The sequence below is a fragment of the Helianthus annuus genome, chromosome 13, assembly GCF_002127325.2.
Source record: "Helianthus annuus cultivar XRQ/B chromosome 13, HanXRQr2.0-SUNRISE, whole genome shotgun sequence".
NCBI classification, from domain to species: domain Eukaryota; kingdom Viridiplantae; phylum Streptophyta; class Magnoliopsida; order Asterales; family Asteraceae; genus Helianthus; species Helianthus annuus.
In genome coordinates this window covers 5,441,676-5,447,719 of record NC_035445.2, presented here as the reverse complement: position 1 = coordinate 5,447,719, position 6,044 = coordinate 5,441,676, and the positions used below count along the sequence as shown (strand labels likewise).

General features: G+C 37.6%; 1 long non-coding RNA gene across 1 annotated transcript; it reads right to left on the bottom strand.

Annotated features, from left to right (window-relative positions):
* Positions 1-4,751: 4,751 nt before the first annotated feature.
* On the bottom strand, positions 4,752-5,448 carry LOC110897419. Its single transcript, XR_002568622.2, has 3 exons — positions 5,372-5,448; positions 5,241-5,298; positions 4,752-4,834 (listed from the first exon to the last, which is right to left on the bottom strand). It is a non-coding gene; the product is annotated as an uncharacterized LOC110897419 (long non-coding RNA).
* Positions 5,449-6,044: the final 596 nt, after the last annotated feature.

Genomic DNA, 6,044 nt, shown 5'->3' with positions numbered 1-6,044 from the left:
GCCTTTTCCATTCTCTTGGGCGGCATGATTTTGTTCACGGGGATCATCAACCTTTGCTTTCAACTTATGAAGATATGGACAATTTCGAATTATATGTCCAATTGTACCACATTCAAAACATGATCTTCGTTCAACAATCCCCGAAGCATCATGTGATCGTCTTGCCGAAGATGATGAACTTTGTGATCCCGAGGTACTAGGTTTTGGACTGTTTGATTCATTTCTTTTTAACACAGTTGCTTTCTTAACAAAATCTAAGTTAGATTTGTTTTCAAACGTTTCAATTTTGTCCGTTCCCTTAGATTTCACAAAGTTTACATTTTTGTTCTTCTTTTGATTCGGCTTCTTTTGAGCTTGAGTCGTTGGTTTTCCTTTGGGTTTGGCATGATTTTGCTATTTTTGCACTGTTGGTAATTTCTTATTCCCAAATTGTTTTCAAATTTCGGCCTTTGGAATAGGAGGACACTGTGTAACTGTAACATGTGGTCCTGTCTTTCCCAAAAACTTAGTTGTCGAATTTTCAAAGACTTTACTGATTAAGGATTGATTAACATTCTTAATAGGAAAATCTTTGTCTGAATAAATTTTATCATCACCAACAAGAGTGTACAGCAAATTCACACTCTCCGACTCTTCTGCAGATGAGGACTTGATTGCAACAGTCTTAGCGGGTTTTGCAGGAGGATCACATAGAATATGATTACCAAGAGGTATGTCCTCTTCTTTGATTTTCGCATCAGACTTTGCTACATCAGTATCATCATATTCATCATCAGAAGAATCAGCATCCTCAATAATGACTGGAGGATCCTGATTCTGTTCAGCAGAAGACACACATGTATCTGCTGATACCTCTGAATCTGATGATGCTTCTTTCTTGTATCCCAGTCCTGTTGCAAATTCTTTAACGTCTAGAGGCACAGATGGTTCAAAGAAAGTTCCATCCTCCTCGTCAGGCATTGCATCATAATTGTGTCTCACAGGTGGTGGACATTTCTTGTAACCTATGCATGTGACATCCCATTTCTCTTTCTGAACGTCGATGATGTGATCCAACACATAGCTAGAGCTCAAATAACTGTCTAGCTTAAGTTGGATCGCCTCACTTTCTGTTTTAACACAAGCCATTTCCTTTTGCATAATCTCAAGGCGAGTTATATACAAATTAATGTCAGTTTGTTTTCTGGAAACCATTTTTGTTAATTCGGTTTTATCTTTCTTCAAGTTCTCAATTACCGATTTAAACTCTTTTTCATGGTTCTCATAAAACATGTTGGCTTCAATGCACTTTGAAAGATCCACGGTCAACTTCTGATTGTGGATGAATGTCACATCATATTTCTCTTGCAAAGCCTCGTGTTTGCTTTGCAATTCACACCACTTCTCCTTCAAAGAAACATGTTTGTCTTGCAAGTCAAACAAACTAGCTTGTAAAGCATCATGTTTCCCTTGCAACTCAGACATTTTTGCTTCTAAATTAGCACACTTAACTCTTAATCTAGCACAGTTATCACAATCTACAGCTGTGGGTTCATCGACACATACCTGACTGGAATCATTCTCAGATGTTGGCCGTTCTGCATCAGAATTAATAACCTCCCTTGATGATTCACATTCAGATCTATCCTCGCTTGAACTTGAAGTTGTATCATCCTCAACTGAAGTTGAAACATCTTCATCTGAACTTCTGTCATGTTCAGAACTGTCATTATTTCCCGAGGATTCACCATTGCTTGCATCTTTGACAATTTCAGCATACAATGCCGTTTTTGTCTCACTACTGTTCCTTGGATCAAGAGATGATGGTTCTGATGGTTCTACAGTAGAACGATGGTGTTGTAAAGCAACTGGGGGTAATGGATTTCCATACAAGTCTGTGGTTGGAGCTGGTTTAACAGGAGCTGGCTTAACAGGAACTTGTATTGGATTGCCATACAAATCCGTGCTTGTGACAAACGTCGTTTGAAGTGGAGCATGTGAACCGGGTCTTGCAGACGAAGAACTGGAAGTTCCATAATACATCTCAGGATTGCATGGCACAATGGATTTTGCAGAAGAAGTACTTGAAGTTCCATAATACATTTCAGGATTTTGTGGCACTGGAACTCTTTTTGCCTTTAAGGTACCCCACCAACTTGGATTCATGTTTGATCACTAAAATGATTACCTGAAAATCACACTCAAATCAAACAGTTAGGTCACACTTGCAAACCTTCTGTTTAAAATAAACAAGTGTTTCGACGAAACAAGTTTCTACGAAACAAACTTGGTTATTTTTACGAAACAGATTTTAAAATTTTAAAACTTGATGAAACAGGCTTTAATGGTTTTTGACGAAACAGAAATTAACAAGTCCGGCGTAATAGAATCTTATTTTGGGCTTGACGAGACAAAGGTGCTGTGGGCCTTCTAGTTGACGAAATGAATTTTTGGCCCAAGATTCACAACAAAGCCCAAAGAGGAAGTTGGCGAAACAGATTAATTTAAAAATAGAGGCCCAATCGACGAATCACAGCCCAATACTTGAAATAAATTCCAATCCTTTGACGAAACGAATGAAACAAAACGTTAATTTAATTGTTTGTTGACTAGTTGACGAAACAAGGCGTTAATTTAATTGTTTTTGATTGGGTTTGACGAAATGGATCTACTTTTGAGCTTTTTGACTAGGCCCAAGAGTGCTTGACGAAATGGATTTTTTTTTTTTTAATGTAGGCTTTGAAAGTCAACGAAATAAGTTGTAATTTTTAAGCTCTAGACTAAAATCTGATTGGGTATTTGGGCCTTATAGTCTAATGCCCAACTAAAGTTGGAATTTTTGTGTTTCGTCGATTGTCCTTTTTGGTGAAACAGAATTTGTTTTTCAAATGACGAAACAGAAATTTTTGTTTGGCCAAAAATTTTGTTTCGCCAAAAATAATTTTGTTTCGCCAAAAATTTTGTTTCTGTTTCGTTGAGATTTTGTTTCGCCAAAAAAGATGTCAGAGGTTGGTAGACTTTTTCAACCTTATCTCCTACTGACACAACAGGTTACACTTTCGGCTCAAGACATGTTGTTTCACCAACCAGGTATGGACTACAATATTTTAATCTTTTATCAGTTTCCAATGCACAAACAAGTTTCACCAATATTTTTCAAAGATCTAAAAGTTGTTTTTTATGAAGAACAACTTGAAGGTATGAAGAACACAATGAACTTCCGGTAAAACTATGAGTTTTCCGGTGTCCCGACACTTTCCGAACACACTCTTTTGCCAAAAATGTTTAATAAAAACCCACAACCAACATGTGAACATGAGAAATAACAAGGTTTTTAACAAAACACCAAGCAAAAACACAAGATATTTGAAGATTTGACCAGATTTTTCAAGAAAAAATAAACACTTCAAACACCCGGAAAACACCCGAAAACACTCGGTTTTAACAAGGAGAAGAGCCAAGGCTCTGATACCACTTGTAGGTCCGGCTAGGAGGATCTAGTCGCCTAATCATTGTGTACAAACCAACCCGGTTGTGCGGAATCCAACCGGAAAGGCAAACCGAGATAGAACACTCAAATACACGATACGCGATATTCACCGATTAACACCTCTGTATTAATACGTATGAAAGGTTCGGTTACAAGCTCAATGTTTACAAATGTATTTTGCAAACTCTCTCTAACTCTCGTGTGTGTGTGCTCTCTACAATGTGTTCTCTTATGAGTCTCAAACTAAGACTGTCTATTTATACACACAGACACAACGAAACAGAACTAATCTTGGCGAATCGGACTTGGTGAAACAGAAGCTTGGCCAAACAAAGAACAACTTGACGAAATTGGATCATGTCGACGAAACATGGCTGTTTCGTCAAGATCCCATGTGATTCGCCCATAATGGGCTTTGACCCAACATGTGTTTCGCCAATTGTTAACAGCCCATGTCTAGGTTCTTTAGTTTCAGCCCAAATGCAATGTATATACGTAAATCCACTCTCAACATGCAGATTATAAGCCTTAGTCAAACAAGTGACATCATCATGACATCATCATGGTGATGTCATGATGATGTGGCAGCGGGAACCGGCTCTCGGCTATCCGTGCTTCGCGTGTCGAACTCTGGGACGCACGACGGAGGAATGTCGTGACGTCGGGCTTGAGCCGATCCTAACCGGGTCGAACCGAACCGAGTCGAACCGAGTCGAGTCGCGTCCACATATATGTATCAACATAATTCACATATTAAGATCATAACATTGCATAAAACGTGTAAAACTACATCATGTTATCATCACCGCCATTGTCTTCGTGTTCGTCGTCTTGATCTGTGGCTTCTTTTCAACTCGAAGTGACTTGGTCTTGATCTTGATCGAAGACGTGGTGGGTGGGCGGATTTATCTAGCATACGCACATATAGACACAAAAAAAAATCAAGAAATTAACAAAATATGTAACAAAATAAAGAAGAAATTCAACTTAGAACAAACATTACTAACCGATTTAGAGGAGAATTTGGTGAAATTGATGAGAATGAACCGATTTGGGGGAGAATCCGTGAGAAAGGTGAAGGGTTTGGTGGGAAATGGGGAGAAAGGGTGAGTTTTCTAATGCAGGTTGTGAAACAAACAATTGATTGGTTTCAGTTCCTTGTTCATCAAGTGAAGAATGTTGGAGCGCGATTGAACATGATAGTTTTGTTCTTGGTTTATATATATTCGGCAAAAATCTTCGCGTTGTGAACAAGTTCACGGGGGATAAGGAGTGTAAATTTTCAAACAATCCATCATATATCTCTTAAGAAGCCACCAAAGGTTTTTGAATTGATGATCAACACCTTCCAGCAACTCCATAAGACTGATATGAAAAATAGAGGGCAATTATAAATCATGATTGATTTTACCAAAATATTATACAAAGATACCAAACCAGATTCAGTATAAATATTTTGACATCTTGTTGACTCAATCAATCCCAAACAATGACCTTTAATTTTAGATTCTATTATATACAAACTTAATTGTGTTAAAAAAATTATCTTGGTCTAATTTTCATTATACAATGCGTGTGATATTCAAAATCAGGAGGAATATGATCAGTAAGATCCGCAATTCCCAAAAAAACAAAAAAAAAAAAAGACCCTCAAATCAAAGATATATAATAAATCGTAGATCCACAAAATCGGCTCAAAATTTTTACAGAAAACGTGCAAAATTTGCAACAGATTTAAGACCAATACAAAATTTAATCCATAAACAGTTACCTAAGATGAGATCGCCCTCCGAAATCCTATAAGCAGTCAACTATGTTTCTTCATCACCCTGCACAATGAGATCAATTCTCAGTCATGAAAAAATCCAAACGAAAAAACAGATGACGGACGATACCACTCACAGATGATTTGGCGATATCAGTGGGCTCGATTTCATCAAACACGGACCATACTGATACTGCGGCCATCTAGCTAATTGTCTGACGGCAGAATATAACCTAACAAAAGAATAACAACAATAGTAGGCTTTTATAAGTGGGTCACCCAACAAAAATTTACAGTTTTTGCCCACTTTTTTTTTTCATTCTACCCCCTCGGTTTATTTCTGTAAGTGTAATCGTTCATATCTACAAGTTGTAATTTTACATCCTAATATTTTTTCTCGCCTAGCTATCGGTTTCTTGGTGAACACAGGTAGGCGAGAGTTAACATACATGGGTGGTTGTTTCATAAAAGTCAACTTCGGCTAAGTCATTGTTCGTTCATAATAAATGTGTTCTTGACATCCTTTGTCCCGGTCCTGTGCTCGGCGTCGGGTGCTTTGCACCCTCCTGACTACCACTGGGCGTGCCTTGTTATATGGGATTACATTCTTAGGGTCTATGATTTGTTACAAGATATGAGGTTTTAGTTTGCATGAAAACTCTATTGATACTTTTTTTTTTTTTATTTAGATAACTTCTTTGCTTACTCGTGTAGAGAAGTAAGTTTCTTAAATTTGTTTGTGTTTAAAACCTACGTCAAAAGTAAATATTGGTCTATGTGGTAAAGAGGGAGTGAAATTCAAACACAGTG